General features: G+C 42.9%; 1 protein-coding gene across 11 annotated transcripts in view; it reads right to left on the reverse strand.

The window, feature by feature from the left end:
* Positions 1 to 18,999, reverse strand: part of KCNMA1 (potassium calcium-activated channel subfamily M alpha 1) — an 848,545-nt gene that overhangs the window by 297,565 nt on the left and 531,981 nt on the right. The window lies entirely within an intron of this gene.

An 18,999-nucleotide genomic window follows, 5' to 3' on the forward strand; every position in this document is an offset into this window, starting at 1 on the left:
CTGGCACATGCTGTCATATAATTTCTCAAATGGAGATTCTACCATTCTTCTTCAATTAAACAAAAAGGCCATTTTGGTCTGTCCAAAGAAGATGGCTGGTTGCAAAACTATTGGGGGTATTTCCACAGCAGGTTGCTAGGATATCAACAGTAGTTTACACTAAGTCAGATTATTTATTTATTTGTTTGTTTGTTTATTATTTGATTTATATCCCGCCCTTCCTCCCAGTAGGAACCAAGGGCAGAAAACAAAAGCACTAAAAACCATAAAACATCATAAAAACAAACTTTAAAACATATTAAAACAAAACATCTTTAAAAACGTTTCTTAAAAAGAACTTTCAAAACATCTTCTATGATTAAAAATATTTTTAAAAAGAACGTTTAAGAACATATTAAAAAGCAATTCCAACACAGACGCAGAGTGGGATAAGGTCTCAACTTAAAAGGCTTGTTGAAAGAGGAAGGTCTGCAATAGGCGCCAAAAAGATAACAGAGATGGCGCCTGCCTAATATTTAAGGGGAGGGAATTCCATAGGGTAGGTGCTGCCACACTAAATGTCCGTTTCCTATGTTGTGTAGAACGGACCTTCTGATAAGATGGTATCTGCAGGAGGCCCTCACCTGCAGTGTGCAGTGATCAACTGGGTATATAAGGGGTAAGACGATCTTTCATGTAGTGAAAGCAGGGAGTTCCCCTCCTCCTACTTTTACTGTCCCAGGAATCAATCCCCAACCTTGGGCAATTGATCCTAGCAAACCTGGTCTGCTAGGGCTGTGTATGCTTACACCAACCCTGCACGGTAGTACTGCCACCACCCTTCTATTGGTTAAACACTCTGGGGTGAAGGGACCCCCAGAGCCCACTGAACACTCAAGCCGCTCAGGACCAGAGGCTCAATACCCTCTTGGCCCCTTCAGAAGTCTTAAGTGAAAATATTCCTCTAGTACACGGTAGTTTGGTCAAGCAGCCAGGACTGAACTTAGTAACTGAACCCCTTCTCTGGAATAAACACACGTTGCTTTAAAATAAGTAAAGTTTATTAAAAAAGGAAAATAAGAAAAGGGGTAAAGGGTACAAAAGATAAAAAGGTACATACAATTAGTTGGAGCAGCAAATCAAATCCTAAAACCAACACCCAAAAGGGGCAAGGTATATAACAAACAAGATATAAAGGTTCTTGGCACAAAAATGAAAATAATAAAACTAACTGCCTCAATTGTACTTACAAGCCTCAGCTCTTTCTCAGGAGTTAGTATCTTTCCCCTCAGGGACGGTCAGTCAGGAAGTATAGTGGAGCCACCGCAGAGCATCACCATAAGCAAGGTGGTGCCCACAAGTGGAACACAGCCCAAAAGTCATGCCAGTTGATCCCCTTAATTATTTTCCTGGGTCCCTGGTCATAGATAGTTAAATCCTTTGATCCCAGAGACCCGGTGATTTTTACAGCCCCAGCTGTATTAGCTTATTGCAAATTGGCACCTCTTTATCAGCAAGAGGGGCCTGGTTCTGTGGGAACATCGTTTCATCATTCCTGTGTTGGAACTGCTAAATTAGTTGATTGCTCCCAGCTGAGGCAAGGATTTTTCTCTATAAGAGAAGGCCTCAGCTCTTGGGCTGTGTTCCACTTGTGGGCACCACCTTGCTTATGGTGATGCTCTGCGGTGGCTCCACTATACTTCCTGACTGACCGTCCCTGAGGGGAAAGATACTAACTCCTGAGAAAGAGCTGAGGCTTGTAAGTACAATTGAGGCAGTTAGTTTTATTATTTTTATTTTTGTGCCAAGAACCTTTATATCTTGTTTGTTATATACCTTGCCCCTTTTGGGTGTTGGTTTTAGGATTTGATTTGTTGCTCCAACTAATTGTATGTACCTTTTTATCTTTTGTACCCTTTACCCCTTTTCTTATTTTCTTTTTTTAATAAACTTTACTTATTTTAAAGCAACGTGTGTTTATTCCAGAGAAGGGGTTCAGTTACTAAGTTCAGTCCTGGTTGCTTGACCAAACTACCGTGTACTAGAGGAACATTTTCACTTAAGACTTCTGAAGGGGCCAGGAGGGTATTGAGCCTCTGGTCCTGAGAGGCTTGAGTGTTCAGTGGGCTCTGGGGGTCCCTTCACCCCAGAGTGTTTAACCAATAGAAGGGTGGTGGCAGTACTACCGTGCAGGGTTGGTGTAAGCATACACAGCCCTAGCAGACCAGGTTTGCTAGGATCAATTGCCCAAGGTTGGGGATTGATTCCTGGGACAGTAAAAGTAGGAGGAGGGGAATTCCCTGCTTTCACTACATGGTGGTAGCGGTGGGATCGAAAAAGACTGAACCTATCTCTGGTTAAACATAGTTGTGGAAAAGGTACAATTGGATAAATTACAATTATTAAAGATTCTGGCACAAAGGTTTGTTGTTTTGGAAAGTCAGGATGGATACAAGATCTAAACAAAAGAAGGCATTAGATCAGGTTTCCACTGAGAGTAGTGATGAGGAACAAACAGAGATGTTACCTCAAGGCAATTTTGAAGCAGCAGGAGGCAGCGCAGAGGGGCTGCCAGTCCAAAGCTTTACTCCGGAGGGAGAACGAGCACCGTCACCGGTACGGGGTCGACGGAGTATGGATAGCCAAGTTAGCCAGAGTGGGGGTGTGCCACCCATGGATATGTGGGCAGAAATGCACAACTTCTTCTCGAAACAGATGGCTCTTATGACTACCCTTGTACAACAACAACAAGCTTTTGCCCCACCAAGCCAAGGACTGAGGTCTGGCAGAGTGTGTTTGGGAGGAGCGGATCCAGCAGATTTTCCGTTTTATCAAGCGGGAGAGGATATCTCCGAGTTTTTTTTAATCTTTGAGCAAGCGTGTGTGGACCAGTCTTTAGACAAAAAATACTGGATGAAAATTCTACGCACTCAAGGAAAGGGAGAGTTAAGAAGTCTAATGTGTAAACTCCCGAGAGAGCTAGCTGATGATTATGAAAACTTTGTAAAATTGGCAACAGCCCAGTTTGCACTATCCACCAGGGCATGTTACCAAAAGTTTGAGACTTTGACAAAAAAATCAAAAGAGACGTTTTCAGCATTAAGCGCTCGTACTGCTCAAGCTATGGATTTGTGGATTGCAGCTGCAAAAGCTAATACTTTTGAGCAGTTGAGGACTGTGTATACTCTGGAGAAATTTTACAAAATGTTGCCAAGAGAGCTTGCCGCAGCGGTGCGAGGCAAAAAGCCAAAAAGCTTGCAAGAAGCCGGTCATTATGCTGATGAACTAGATTCCTTTCAGGACAAAGAGGAATTGCCTAAAGCATATGTTAAAAAGCCGGGCAATTACAAAGGGAATCAACCAGCGGATGGAGGAAGTGAGTGGAAGAAAAAAACGTGGCCATCTGTAGTTAAGTCGGAGGACAAAGGGGAGAGCTCTGTTCCTGCTGCTGTCCCCGTGCGTCCGTCAGTTTACCAACCGAGTAAAGCAGTTTTGGAGAATTTATGCTTTCTATGTAAACAACCGGGGCACAGAAAGGACCAGTGTTCCCAACTGATTAAGAAGCAGAATGTGAGTGTCAGCAAAGGGACTAAAATAGCGGTAGTACAGAGAGCCCGTGATTATGAAGAACCAGGAGGGCAGTCATCTCCGGAAATTTCCCGTTGGTCGTCTTCGGATTCTAATTCCGACCAGGACTGGGAGTTTTCAGCTCCTAGTACTGAGAATAGTCCCATCACCCAAAGGAAAGGAAGTAAACAGACTCCTGCGGTGAGTGTTATTCAACTGGGAGAAAAGAAGGGGGGTGGAAGGAAAAAGCCAACCCAGGAACTACTCCAAAGCGGGAAGGGAGAGAAGGAACGACTCCCTGCAGACAACGTTAACTATTCCTGTTTGCCTGGCCAGATTGCTTGGTCCAACAAAATGTTTAAAGAGACTATTTTTGTGAATTATGTTAAGTTAACGGCCTTTCGCGATTCGGGCAGTGAGGCATCGAGTTTATCTCGCCATTTAATTCCGCCTGAATTAATTTTACCAGGGATTAAAGCGTCAGTACATGTTTATGGGATGTCTAATAAACTTTGTGATGTGGCTGATGTTTGGATTTCATATAAAAACTGGTCGGGAAAACATAGAGTATTAATTCATGATTACTCTGACCAGTTTTTCGATTTCCTGTTGGGGAATGATATTGCCTATGCACATTATTTACATAATCAGAAGGCTGGAGACGTGAATGTAAATGTTTTAACTAGAAGTGCAGTTAAGAAATTAGAGCGCGAACCTGATATTGAAATTTTACCACTAGATGGTGCTGTGACACGAGAAGTTGATGATTTAAACCAGCCGCTGCCAAACGGAGCTGGGAATAGGGATGATGTTGAATCTCCTGAGGAAGAGTTGCAATTAAATTCTGTTCGTTCTAAGGCGTTTAGGGAAGCTCTCCTACAAGATGAAAGTTTGCAAAAATGTAGGGAAGCTGCAGACAATGCTCCCTTGAAATTGTCTAAATCTGTGACCGTAAGATTCTATTGGAAAAATGGGTTGTTATACAGAGAGCATGTGCCGCAGGGTGCATCTGTGGATTGGAAACCTGTTAAACAACTGGTAGTTCCATCAGCGCATAGGCTGGAAGTGTTACAATTGGCTCATGATGCTATCAGTGGAGGCCATTTGGGAATAAAAAGAACTTTAGCCCGAGTAACTCGTTGCTTTTATTGGCCCCAGATTGCAAAAGGGGTGCAGGATTTTTGTAAAAGCTGTTTAACCTGTCAGCTAGTAGGACATGCTAGGGATCACCCTAAAATGCCTATGCAAGTTTCTGAGATCATAGCAGAGCCATTTGCCCGGGTCGCAGTGGATATTCTTGGTCCACTGAATGTGACGCCTAGTGGGAAGAAATTTATTTTGACTTATATAGATTATGCAACACGATTTGCTGAAGCAGTAGCTCTAAGCAGCATTACTGCCACGGCTATTTCAAAGGCTCTATTAGAGATTTTTTCTCGGTGGGGATGCCCAAAAGTTATCTTATCAGATCAAGGCCCAGGTTTTGTAGCTAAACTCACTAAAAAGCTATGGGAGATTGCTGGGATAGAACATGTGATGTCTGTGCTTGGACAGCATGAATCCAATGGACTTTGTGAACGTCTGAACCTGACTCTAGGAAGAATGTTAAGGGCACATGCTGTAAAACATTCAGGTAACTGGGATGTGGCCTTGCCGTTTCTTATGTTTGCCTATAGAGATACCCCCCAGGCCAGTTTAAAATCTTCTCCAAATCAGTTGGTATTTGGCAGGGATATTACAGGTCCCCTGTCTTTGTTAAGGGCAGATTGGGAAGGAAAGATGGAATTCTCTTCTGTACCAGTAACCACATATTTACAAAACTTGCGTGAGACCCTAAAGGATGCATTGGAGACTGCCCATGAGAATTTAGCAGAAGCCCAGCAACAGCAAAAGGCTTATTATGATTCTCACACTAAGGCACGTCGTTTTGCAGTGGGTTCAGAGGTGCTGGTGTTAAAACCACAATCAGGATCTAAGTTGTCAGTAGCCTGGACTGGGCCTATGCTGGTTAAGGCACAACTGAGTGATACCAATTACTTATTGGCCTATCCTGATTCAAAAAAGAAACCAAGGGTTTACCATATTAATACCCTTAAGCAATTTTGGCCTAGGGCAAAGCTGGTTTTGGCCTGCACTAGGGCGAAAGAGCAGGAAGAAGGGTTTGTGGACCTAGTGGCAGAAAGTCAACAAGAAGGGGGTATTGATGAGGTTTTTTTTTCTGATAACTTGGAATATGAACAATGTTCACAACTACGCCAAGTTTTGGTGGATTTTCAATCTTTGTTTTCTAGTAAGCCAGGGAAAACACATTTGGCAAAACATTCTATTCTGACAGGTGATCATCCACCAATGCAGTCCTCCCCTTATAGGGTAACTGGGCCACATGCTAAAGCGGTGGAAAAAGAAATACAGGCCATGTTAGACTTAGGGGTTATTGAACCTTCTGTTAGCCCCTGGTCTTCCCCCATTGTGCTGGTAGCCAAGAAGGATGTTAATGAAATTCGTTTTTGTGTGGATTACAGGAAATTAAATTCAATCACCCAAGTGGATCCATACCCCTTACCCAGGATGGACCATCTGATTGAAAGGTTGGGGGCTGCTAAGTTTATCACCACCTTGGACCTAACTAAGGGTTACTGGCAAGTACCCCTAGATGAAGATGCTGTCTTGAAATCTGCCTTTGTTACCCATATGGGCCTGTATCAATTTAAAATGATGAGTTTTGGGCTTAGGAATGCTCCTAGTACGTTCATGAGATTAATAAATTCTGTCCTGAATGGTTTAGGAGATTACGCCTGCGCCTATCTTGATGATATCGCGGTGTATAGTGGGGATTGGGAATCCCATGTGAAACACTTAAGAACTGTATTTCAAAGGCTGCAGGACGCAGGACTTACCATTAAAGCCCAGAAGTGCCAATTTGGGTTGGGAGAGGTTTCCTATTTAGGCCATAGGGTGGGTAGTGGCTGTTTGAAACCTTTGGATGCCAAAATTGAAGCAATCACTAATTGGCCAATACCTCAAACCAAGAAACAAGTTCAGTCATTCTTGGGGCTTGCTGGTTACTATCGGCGTTTCACTCCCCACTTCAGTAGTCTTGCCGCTCCTTTGACTAATTTGTGTAAGAAATGCAAACCAGCACGAGTGGTGTGGTCGTCTGATTGCCAACAGGCCTTTGAGGCTTTAAAGGCTGCATTAATAAATTACCCTGTTTTAAAAGCCCCAGATTTTGCTGAACCCTTTGTGGTACAGACTGATGCTAGTAATTTTGGTTTGGGTGCTGTACTCTTGCAGAAGGATACGGATGGAGAACTCCACCCTGTAGCCTATCTGAGTAAAAAGCTAATAGAGCGAGAGCGCCATCTAGCGACCATTGAGAAGGAGTGTCTTGCTATAGTTTGGGCCCTGGAGAAATTAAGGCCGTATCTTTGGGGACGTCACTTCCAATTGCAGACGGATCACTCTCCCCTGTGCTGGTTGTCCAGAATGAAGAATTCAAACCAAAAACTATTGAGGTGGGCTCTGTTATTACAAGATTTTGATTTTACCATAAATCATGTGGCTGGGAAGAATAACAAAGCCGCCGATGCTCTATCTCGTATGTATCCTTTAGATGATTAATGCTGATTTTGTGATTTGTAACTGATCTTGCCATGTTATGCCTGAAATTCTTTTTAATAAATGTATAATTTAGTTTTGTATTTTAAGGTGATAATCTTTTTTGATGTCTTCTAGAGCGATGATATCAAAGGTGTTCAACCTTTGATGTCATCTTCCTCGAAAGGGGGCGTGTCATGCCAGTTGATCCCCTTAATTATTTTCCTGGGTCCCTGGTCATAGATAGTTAAATCCTTTGATCCCAGAGACCCGGTGATTTTTACAGCCCCAGCTGTATCAGCTTATTGCAAATTGGCACCTCTTTATCAGCAAGAGGGGCCTGGTTCTGTGGGAACATCGTTTCATCATTCCTGTGTTGGAACTGCTAAATTAGTTGATTGCTCCCAGCTGAGGCAAGGATTTTTCTCTATAAGAGAAGGCCTCAGCTCTTGGGCTGTGTTCCACTTGTGGGCACCACCTTGCTTATGGTGATGCTCTGCGGTGGCTCCACTATACTTCCTGACTGACCGTCCCTGAGGGGAAAGATACTAACTCCTGAGAAAGAGCTGAGGCTTGTAAGTACAATTGAGGCAGTTAGTTTTATTATTTTTATTTTTGTGCCAAGAACCTTTATATCTTGTTTGTTATATACCTTGCCCCTTTTGGGTGTTGGTTTTAGGATTTGATTTGTTGCTCCAACTAATTGTATGTACCTTTTTATCTTTTGTACCCTTTACCCCTTTTCTTATTTTCTTTTTTTAATAAACTTTACTTATTTTAAAGCAACGTGTGTTTATTCCAGAGAAGGGGTTCAGTTACTAAGTTCAGTCCTGGCTGCTTGACCAAACTACCGTGTACTAGAGGAACATTTTCACTTAAGACTTCTGAAGGGGCCAGGAGGGTATTGAGCCTCTGGTCCTGAGAGGCTTGAGTGTTCAGTGGGCTCTGGGGGTCCCTTCACCCCAGAGTGTTTAATCAATAGAAGGGTGGTGGCAGTACTACCGTGCAGGGTTGGTGTAAGCATACACAGCCCTAGCAGACCAGGTTTGCTAGGATCAATTGCCCAAGGTTGGGGATTGATTCCTGGGACAGTAAAAGTAGGAGGAGGGGAATTCCCTGCTTTCACTACACTGGTCCCAAGCTGTATAGGGCTTTGTACACCAAAATTAGAACTTTGAATTTGGTCTGGCAGTAAATGGGCAGCCAGTGCAATTCTTTCAGCAGCGGGGTGACATGTTGGCAATACCTGCCCCAGTGAACAGTCTTGCTGCCACATAGAGGGCATTACAGTAATCCAGCCTGGAGGTTACCAGTGTGTGGACAACAGTGGTCAGGCTATCCCGGTCCAGAAACGGCCACAGCTGTCGTACCAGCTGAAGCTGGTAAAAGGCACTCCTAGCCACTGAGGTCACCTGGGCCTCTAGCGACAAAGATGGATCCAGGAGCACCTCCAGACTACGGACCTGCTCTTTCAGAGGGATTACGACCCCATCCAAAGCAGACAACTGACCAATTATCCGAACTTGGGAACCACCAACCCACAGTGCCTCCGTCTTGCTAGGATTCAGACTCAGTAGGTCCTCATCCAGACGTATGGAATGCAAATTTTAATGTATGACAACTTTTACTATACATGTGAAGCATGCTATATAGAATGTGGTCTTTAAAAGTGTTTAGCCATATATTTTTTAAGTCTCAGACCACAATGTTGTCTCCATGATTGATTTTAGTTTGTTTTAATGTTTGTAGCTCCTGAAGAAGGATTACTCCGAAATGCGTTGAGCCTTAATAAATCTACCAAGCACCAGAGCCTGCCTCTCTTTTCTGCCCTTCGTGTGGTGCTTCTCCCTTTCGTTTTCACCTCATCCAGACCACCACCGAGTCCAGGCAGCGGTCCCAATTCAGATGTTACAGAAAAATAGACCTTGGTATCGTCAGCATACTGCTAACCCAAATCTCCTGATGACCGCTCCCAAGGGCTTCATATACATATTAAACAGCATGGGGGACAAGATGGTACCCTGCGGCACCACACAGCACAATTGCAAGGGGATCAAAAGACAGTCACCCAATGCTATTATCTGAGAATGACCTTGGAGATAGGATTGGAACCACTCTAAAACAGTGCCTCCAATACCTATCGCACCAAGTCGGCCCAGAAGGATACCATGCTCAATGGTATCAAAACCCGCAAGAGATCAAGTAAGAATAACAGGGTTGCATGCCCCCTGTCCTTCTCCCAATAAAGGTCATCCATCAGGGCAACCAAGGCCGATTCAGTCCCATAACCAGTCCTGAACCCAGACTGGGATGGGTTAAGATAATCTGTTTCATCCAAGAGTACTTGCAATTGCTGAGCCACAACCTTCTCAATCACCTTCCCTAAGAAGGGGGTATTTGCAACCAGTAGGTAGTTGTCACAAACCAATGGGTCCAGGGTGGACTTTTTCAGGAGTGGTCAGATCGCCGCCCCTTTCAAGGTGGCTGGAACCACTCCCTCCCACAATGATGCATTGACCACACCCTGGATCCACACTATTATTCCATTTATTACACCTCAATATAATAATAATAATAAATAAAATTTTATTTGTGAGTCGCCTATCTGGCCGAATTAACGGCCACTCTAGGCGACGTACATTAACACAATAAAATAAAAATACAATATAAAACCAATACAACCACACTCAATAATTAAACTAATCACCCCTCTTACATTTAAGCAACAGCATTAAAAACTAACCCACCCCAACGATCCCATAGGCCTGCCTGAACAGCCAGGTCTTCAAGGCTCGGCGGAAACCTATCAGGGAGGGGGCATGGCGAAGGTCGAAAGGAAGGGAATTCCAGAGGGTGGGGGCCACAATCAAAAATGCCCTCTCTCTGGTCCGCACCAGCCTAGCTGTTTTAGCTGGTGGGACCGAGAGAAGGTCTCGTGTGGCTGATCTTGTCAGGCAGCATAATTGGTGATGCTGGAGGCGCTCCTTCAGATAAACTGGGCCAAAATCGTATAGGGCTTTAAAGGTCAACACCAGCACCTTGAATTGGGCCCGGTAAACAACTGGTAACCAGTGTAGATCTACTAGCACCAGAGTGATATGATCACGGCGACGGCTGTTCTTAATCAAGCGTGCCGCAAGGAGCAAGTACTTGAGGTGATTACATGTTATCCTCATAACGAACCTGTAAGGTAGGTTAGGTTGAATGATAGAGAATTGCCCAGGATGACCAAGTAATCTTCATAGCTGAACCAAAATGTCAGTCTGGGTTTCCCAACTCATCTCACTCTTGCACGCATGCTCTGGCCTACACAACATGTGATATAGACTGGCTTGATAATTAATAATTCTCTTCCCCCCCCCCACTGCCATCCTGTCCAGATAGATGGCAAAAGCAGGAGGTTCCCATATATGGTTGGAGGGCTGAACCTCACTTGGTAGGATATAAATCTTGTGGTACACTTCAGTGGTTGTCGACCTAGGCCAGACAGGTCTGCTGTACTTCACTGGCTCTCCATCTAGGTCAGGATTGTCTGACAGTTCTCCAAGAACTCATCCAAAAGTCTTTTCCAAACTTGTTACCTGAGAACTTTTCAACTGGAGATGCCAAAGAATGAGCCTATGATCTTATAAAAGCCAACTGAGCTTTTGATGAAAGTATTTACCACTATCACCAAGATCTCCACTTGCTATGGCTTCACTCAAGCTGGTATCTTATTCTTCAAGCCACACCACTGTGGATTCATGACTCCTACATGATCTGAATCACATTTGGAGACTGAAAGAATCTGCATAAGCCACGAGCTTGATTGAGGTCCTGTCTCCCTTCTGAAAATACTGGTAGAAAAGCCCACAAATTCCAGATCTCTTGAGAGGGAACTGCAAAGTAAATTCTTAATTAATCTATCTCCAGTATTTCAAGTACTGCCATTCATGAACAAGTGTAAAGTGTTCACAACTATACTTCACCTCATTTTTTAAAAAAATAATGACGCAACCCACAAACTCCAGAAATAAACAATAAAAATGGCATTGTGCCCTATCATGAACATTCACAGCAGGTAACAAGAGACTGATAGATACTGTTCCAATAAGATACCCAGCTTTGCATAATATCCAACAAGAGAGAGCTCTCAAAGTGTGGAGTAGGTTCTTTATGTATCTCCACTGTTCATACTCAATTGGTATATTCTCTAAAAATGTCCATGAACCAGTGAGTCTATCATGACCATCTCCTCCTTCTAAACAGCTACAACACCATGACAGGAGCGGTACAGTTAGGCCACATTGAGACATGGGTTTTACTGCATTCATTTTACTGATTATAATGGTAGCACTTCTGTCCCAATTTCTAAAGTTCCTTTCACACTACAGTACCTGTTTCAACATGGAACTGTGGCTTTTTGACCAATATAACACCATGTCATGCTAAATTTCATTCATACCACTGGGTGTGGTGTGACACAACAGTGAATGTCATTGGACATGTCACTACTCCCCCACCCTTTCCACACATACGCACATCTGTTCCCCCATGAAAACGACAGGAAAGAACTATATTCTGGCATACTGCCCCAAATGTCATCACTTTACTCCCATACTTTTCTGGGTTAATGGGGTTGCAAACAGTTTTTTTCTGGAAGCAATTTCCAGAAGATCAAATAATATGCAGAAATTACCAGGAAAGGAACCATCAGGGAAACAGAATAAACTGCTGTCTGACTGCAGCCTCAGAAAGTGGAGAAGGACAAAAAGACAATAGATTGTGTTTAGGAAGCCTATAGTCTTTCACATAAGAGAGCTCCACAAACTCTTTGTATACAGAGAGATGAAACACTGTCACATCGACAGCCAGTGGACCAAACATCTCCCTTTCTCTATGTTCAAAAATACCAGTTCGGAATGGAATGCTGGGCCATGTTGCAGGCTTTAATCATTCCACTATTTAGTAGGATTCTTGCTCATTGTTTATTATTTACATTTACTGATTATTAATGAAACACTTTTAGTGTGTCCAAAGTATTTCACATATCAGTAATCAGCTTCTGTAATTCTTACAACAATCCTGATAAGGTAGGCTAATATTGTTATTGTTATTATTATTATTATTATTATTATTATTAGTAGTAGTAGTAGTAGTAGTACTGCTATGCTGCAGATGAGGGTGAACTAAGACTGAAAGACAGCAGCTTGCCTAGTATCAGCAAATGAGTTTGCTCCTTCAGTCCCCACTACTATACTCAGATCTCTGTTAAGTGAGTATTCTCAGCTGACCTTAGCGATTGTGTCGGGGATACGGACAAAAATAGTCCCTGTGTAGGTCTGCACAACTTGAGTCTCACCAAACTGAATGCAGGCCACCAGCTATGTGTGGTGATCCACTAAAGACTCAGTGAATCTCCATCTACAGTTTTACTGCCTGCCTCAAGATTGCAAAATTGGGGAGTTTGTCAAGCAGTAGGCAGGTCACAAGACAAGGCTAGTGAGCTGCATTTGCCTTGTTAGGTAGCAAGTCTTGCAGGCCTACTTCAAGCCTTTGTGCCAACACACAGCTGGATCGTATGCATGTTTGTGCAGGAGAAAATCACACAGAAGATTCTCTAGTAAGTCTGCACAGGATTACAGCCTTAAAGCTTTATGGATCAAAACTATACTGTCTTCAGAAGAGTGGCCTGTTGGCAGATAAGCCTTTGTTTTATGCTTCTAACTCTGCATTTTTTAAAAAAAACTTAAATAATATGCATAAACAAAGGAGCTTAATGTATTTTTCTTCCTGGGAGAAGGAAATGCACACACTGTTTTAAGACTCTGAACAACATCTTTCAACAAAGTTTAGTGGCTCCAGTTTTTGCAAATGCATTCAATTTTAACTGGAAACTTTTTGACATTAGAAATTGCAGCACTGTAGTTTCTCATTATGTTTGCTGCCAGAATTGTTGCTGAGCTGCTCAGCTAAAGACTTATATTGCTAATTATTACCACATGCCTCCTATCCCAAGCAACAGAAAACTTATTGGTTCTGACAACCCATTCTCTCAATGCTGAATTCCAAAGGAAAACTCAAATTTTTGGCCAAACATAACATTTCATCAATCTTGTACTACTGACTGCAAAACCAATATCAAACGCAAGATGCTAATGGTTTTTTACTGTGCCGTTCCCAAGCTTATGTACTCTGATGAAAGATGTACGTGAGCAAAGGGCTTCTCCAAAGTACTTAGAAATTAGCTTTTTGAACCAGGAAACAATGCATAAGGTTAAATCGAACAGTCTGTGCACTGATGGCAGAGTTCAGCTTTAGTCAACAAAATATACAGGCAAATAGAGACAGATGAACAGAGACAAATAAAGAGTATATTTTTAAAAAGAAAGCAAAAGCCCCCAGAAGTCAAATAATATTAAGCAAGCCCCAAACTAGCAGCAAAGCCTGCGAGCTAGCTGTTAAGGATCAGCAGGATGTGGGAATTTGAAGATCATGTCTAAGTTTAGAGACAACAGAGCAATGCTGGGTACCAGTGACAAAACATCTTATGTTACAGACTAGCTTCTTGAAAATGCTGTTTATTCGGGCAAAATGTCAATGGATGAGATATCTCTATAATTATATTACATCAAAGTACTTTATTCAATGTTTAAGCAATTTCAGCTGCAATCCTATGCATTCCTTCCCAGGGGTAAGGCCTTCCTTGAACTCAGTGGTGCTTACTCTTAGTAGATATGCATAGGATTGCAATGCAAGATCCGGCCCCTTCCAAAGACTTGGACTTGTTCAAGAGTAAAGAAAAGTCCTGCACCAAACCCTCACTGAGGGAAACTACCTTAAAAATGAAAGAACTTCAACAGAAAACGTAAGGCTAAGCCAAACCATGGCTTAGTGCAAATGAGCAAATATGTGGGTTACTGTGTCCTGTTCCTACCTGGCTCCTGTAGGAGGTGAGAGGCTCCCCAGCAGAAATACAAGTGAGGGCAGCGCAAGGGAAGTATCCAGGGTCAGTCCGAAGTCAGAGTCCAGAGTCTACCTCAAAACCAAGGGGGTCAGGCAAGAATCAGGGTCAGAACAATCCGGGGTCAGAAGCCAAGCAATCTTTAAGTAATGAAGGTAAGGGACAAGTCTTCTAATTCATCCTTCCAGTACTTAGACGAGGAATAGAAAGGGAAAGAAAAATACTCCAGGTGAATGACTGGCTATGAAGGTGGTGCCAATGCAAAAGATTTGGATTCTGGGACCACAGGCTACACTTCCTGGAAGATGGACTGCTGACAAGTGATGGGTTGCCCCTCGCAAGGATTGAGAAGAATGTGTTTGGACACAGCATGGAGTACTTCATCAGGAGGGCTTTAAACTGAATCCTATGAGGGAGGGAGGGAAACTTGGAGGTAAAGATTGACGAAGTTTTATGCACAGGAACTGAGAGAACATCTCTAATGGAGCCCAATAATAGTCTTCGTAAAAATGTAGGAGTGAAGTCAGACTGTAAAACACATGGTCTTCGATGTCTGTATAATAATTTCCAGAGTACGGGAAACAAACAGAACAAACTTGAACTCTTAATACAGAAGGCTAAGTACAACTTGATAGGTACAACTGAAACTTGGTGGGATGACTCCCATGATTGTAATACAGCAACTTAAGGATGTAACTTGTTCAAAAAGAACAGAAGGAATAAAAAGGAAGTTGGAGTCAAGCTATATGATAAAATATATATCTCTGCACAGAAGTACAAGAGGATGAGCTTGTTAGCCCCACTGAGAGTATCTGGATTAAAATAAATGGGGCAAGTAATAAAAGACCATGGTGGTTGGAGTCTACTACCAACCACCCAATCAAGGAGAAGACAAGGATGAAACCTTTGAAGAGCAAACTGCCAATGTATCGAAGAGGAATAATGTAGTAGTAATGGGGGACTTCAATTACCTCAATATCTGTTGGGAGACAAATTCTGCCAAGCATGGCTCCTCCAAGAAATTCCTGACTTGTGTTGGAAATAACTTTCTTCAACAGAAAGTGGAGGAAGGAACTAGAGGATCAGCTATCCTTGACTCTAACCTTGATTCTAACTGATAGAGATGATTTAGTGGATGAAGTGGCAGTTATGGGAACTCTGGGGGAAAGTGACCATGTTATACATGAGTTCTTGGTGTTAAAGGAAGCAAAAGCTGAGAGCAGCCATACGCATACCTTGGACTTCAGAAAAGCCAATTTTAATAAACTCAGAACAATGGTAAGTAAGGTTCCATGGCAAACAACCCTAATGAGAAGTCCAAGATGGGTGAGAGTTTCTAAAAAAGAAAATTCTAAAGGCATAATTCCGACAATTCCAACAAGGAAAAAAGGGGGAAGAAAGCAGAAGAAGCCAATGTGGCTTCACAAAAAGCTTAGAGGTGATATGAAAACAAAAAAGGACAGATAACAGGAAGGCCAGGCCACAAAGGTAGAGTACAGACAGGTAGCACAGAATTGCAGGAATGATGTCATGAAGGCTAAGGCTGAGAATGAGCTGAGGTTGGGGAGGGACACTAAAAGCAACAAAAAATCTTTCTTCAAATATATTCACAGTAAAAGACAGAGAAAAGAAATGGTGGTACAGCTACTCCATGAGGTTGGCAAAATGATAAGAGATGACAAACAAAAAGCAGAAGTGCTCAATTCCTACTTTGGCTCAGTCTTCTCCTAAAAGAGGGTTTATGACCCTCCTGGGAAACGTGAAGTTGAAGGGGCAGGACTGCAGCTTGAAATTGATAGATAAATGGCCAAGGAATATCTAATCACTTTGAACGAGTTCAAATGTGCAAGGCCCGATGAACTGCATCCTAGAGTATTGAAGGAACTGGCTAAAGAACTCTCGGAACCACTGTCTATTATCTTTGCAAAATAGTGGAGGATGGGTGAAGTGCCGGATGACTGGAGGAGAGCTAATGTTGTCCCTATCTTCAAAAAGGGCAAGAAGGACGACCCTGGGAACTTTAGACCAGTCAGCCTGACATCAATCCCTGGGAAAATTCTGGAGCAGATTATAAGCACCTTGAAAACAAGGCAATGATTACAAGAAGCTAACATGGATTTATCAAGAACAAATCTTGCCAGACTAACCTTATCTCATTTTTTGATCGGGTAACCTCCCTGGTAGACTGTGGGAATGCTGTGGATATAATATAACTCAACTTCAGCAAAGCTTTGGCCAAAGTGCTCCATGATATTCTGATTAGCCGGCTAACTAAATGTGGGCTGGATGGAACAATTATTAAATGGATCCACAGTTTGCTATAGAATTGTACTCAGAGCGCTTATCAGTGGTTTCTTCTCAAAGTGTGGGGAGATAACGAGTGGGTACTGCAGTGCTCGGTCCTGGGCCCAGTGCTCTTCAACATTTTTATTAATGACTTGAATGCAGAAGTGCAGAGAATGCTTATCAAATTTGCAGATGATGCAAAATTGGGAGGGATAGCTAATACCCTGGAGGACAAAGTTTAATATACACCTAGGAAAAAGAAACAAAACACACAGTTATATGATGGGGGATACTTGGCTCAGCAATACGACATGTGAGAAGGATCTTGGAATTGTTGTTGATCACAAGCTGAATATGAGCCAACGGTGCAATGTGGCTGCAAAATGGCAAATGCTGTTTTAGGCTGCATTAACAGAAGGATAGTTTCCAAATTGCATGAAGTACTAGTTTCCCTCTATTCAGGACTGGTTAGGCCTCATCTTGAGTAGTGCATCCAGTTCTGGACATTGCACTTTAAGAAGGACGTTCAGAGGAGGGCAACAAGGATGATCAGGGGACTGGAAACAAAGCCCTATGAGGAGAGACTGAAAGAACTGGGCATGTTTAGCCTTGAGAAGAGAAGACTGAGGGAAGAAATGATAGCATTCTTCAACTACTTGAAAGATTGTCACACGCAAGGCCAGGATCTCTTCTCGATCATCCCAGAGTGCAGGACAAGGAATAATGGGTTCTGGTTACAGGCAGCCAGATTTCAACTGAACATCAGGAAAAACTTCCTAATTGTTAGAGTGATACAACAACGGAACCAATTATCTAGGGAGGGGGTGTGCTCTCCAGCACTAGAGGCATTCAAGAGGCAGCTCACCTGTCAGGTATGTTTTAAATTGGATTCCTCCATTGAGCAATGGTAAGTTGGACTCGATTATAGGCCCCTTCTAACTCTATAATTCTAAGACAAGAAACGGACCCAGGGTCTACAGGCAATCTTTAGACGGGTCAGGTGCCGAGCTGGAGTATAGATGTTCCACCAGTTCTTCCAGCCTAGCACTGGGGGTTTTATGCTGGAGCTGCTGAACCACATCCCAAATCTCAGCTGACTCCCACTGATCACCTGCAGCCAGATCTTTACTCCCAAAGAATCCAGGCCTATAGTTGGGCACACCCCTGGTTGGGTCAGGTCTCCATCTAGTGTCTGAGGCAATGCCTCTCCCTTGGGGTCAGGGGCTGCCGAGTCTTGATGTCAGAGGCCAGAGACAGACGGCCTCCTGGACATCATCACAGGACCCTGGCCCCTCACCCTCCGATGCAGCTTGAGGTCCATTTATTTATATTCCAGGGCTGGGTCCAAGACCAGAGCCTCCTGATCTGCCTCTGATGAGGACTTCCCTGGCCGGGACCTAACTTACTGGAGAGAAGACTGCTTTGCTCTTCCGTCAGTCCTGCTGCTGCTGCATTGATGTAAGCTAAAACATGGTTTGGTTCCCCCAGACAAACCACAGAACAGCCACTGGATACAGTTTGTGATTTTTCTACAGTGAGATAAACCACAAGGCAAGGTTCGGACGTAACTCTAAGCCAAACCATCGCTTAGCTCAGAGCAGTGTGGCAGCATCAGGATAGGAAGAGGAGCAGTCACAATTTTGTTTCCGGAAACCCATATGTTTGCTCATTCACACTAAACCATAGTTTGGCTTAGCTTTACATGCCACCTGGCTCACTGAGTCATGTAAAAATCAAATGTGAAAAAAATAAAATAAAAAGGCATACTAGAGGGGAAAAACCTCATGGTGATTAAGTCCTACAGAAATCAGTTGGACTTAAACATAACTAATGTAAGCCTCTTTTCATTACATTCCATGGAACTTAAAAGCTCATTGTGCATAATAAGGTGGTAGAATTCTGGACTACCACTTCAGACTGCATGTGAGGGATGTAATATTTTTGAATACTCCCCCATGTTCCCAGCATGTAATAAACTACATAGTAACAGAAAAACATTTAAATAAAATGTATCTAAAGGAAGACATTTCCAAAATCCTGGAATCCCATTCGCAATAGAAGGAAAGCTAGTTTGGAATGAGTTAGGTTATGATTATAGGTGTCTTGGGATTTGTCAGCTGTGGAGGCAAAGAGGGATGGATCCAATATCATCATAATCACATCACATAGTTTAAAAAAAGCCCACAACCCCCCCCCCAGTAAACATGGTTTATGGGTTGAGAGAAAAGGCAGCAAGATCCATTAAAAAGGAAATGGTCAGAAGATTCACTTTTCTATGTACTATATACTATGGCAAATGGGAATTTAAGTTATTTATATGGACTAGTGAAGAGAATTTGGGGTTTGCTGACAAGCTCTTTCCATCTTTTTTCTGTGGAATGGCAGAACACACATTGAACTGAAGACAGAAGGAGACAAGAAGACTGAGTCAAGGACAATTGGGAATGGTTAAGGCCCTGGACAGTTTTTCTGAGGTAAATTCCTCAGCAGGTATAATATGCAGTTTTGTGTCTGGTGACCTGATCTTGGTAGTAATTTGGTCAAAGTAACTAACAGTTATTCGACAGATTGCACAATTAATTTATGAAAATTAGTGCAACCAGCATCATTATAGGTTAAATGTTGCT

This window comes from Rhineura floridana, chromosome 7, assembly GCF_030035675.1.
Source record: "Rhineura floridana isolate rRhiFlo1 chromosome 7, rRhiFlo1.hap2, whole genome shotgun sequence".
Lineage (NCBI taxonomy): Eukaryota > Metazoa > Chordata > Lepidosauria > Squamata > Rhineuridae > Rhineura > Rhineura floridana.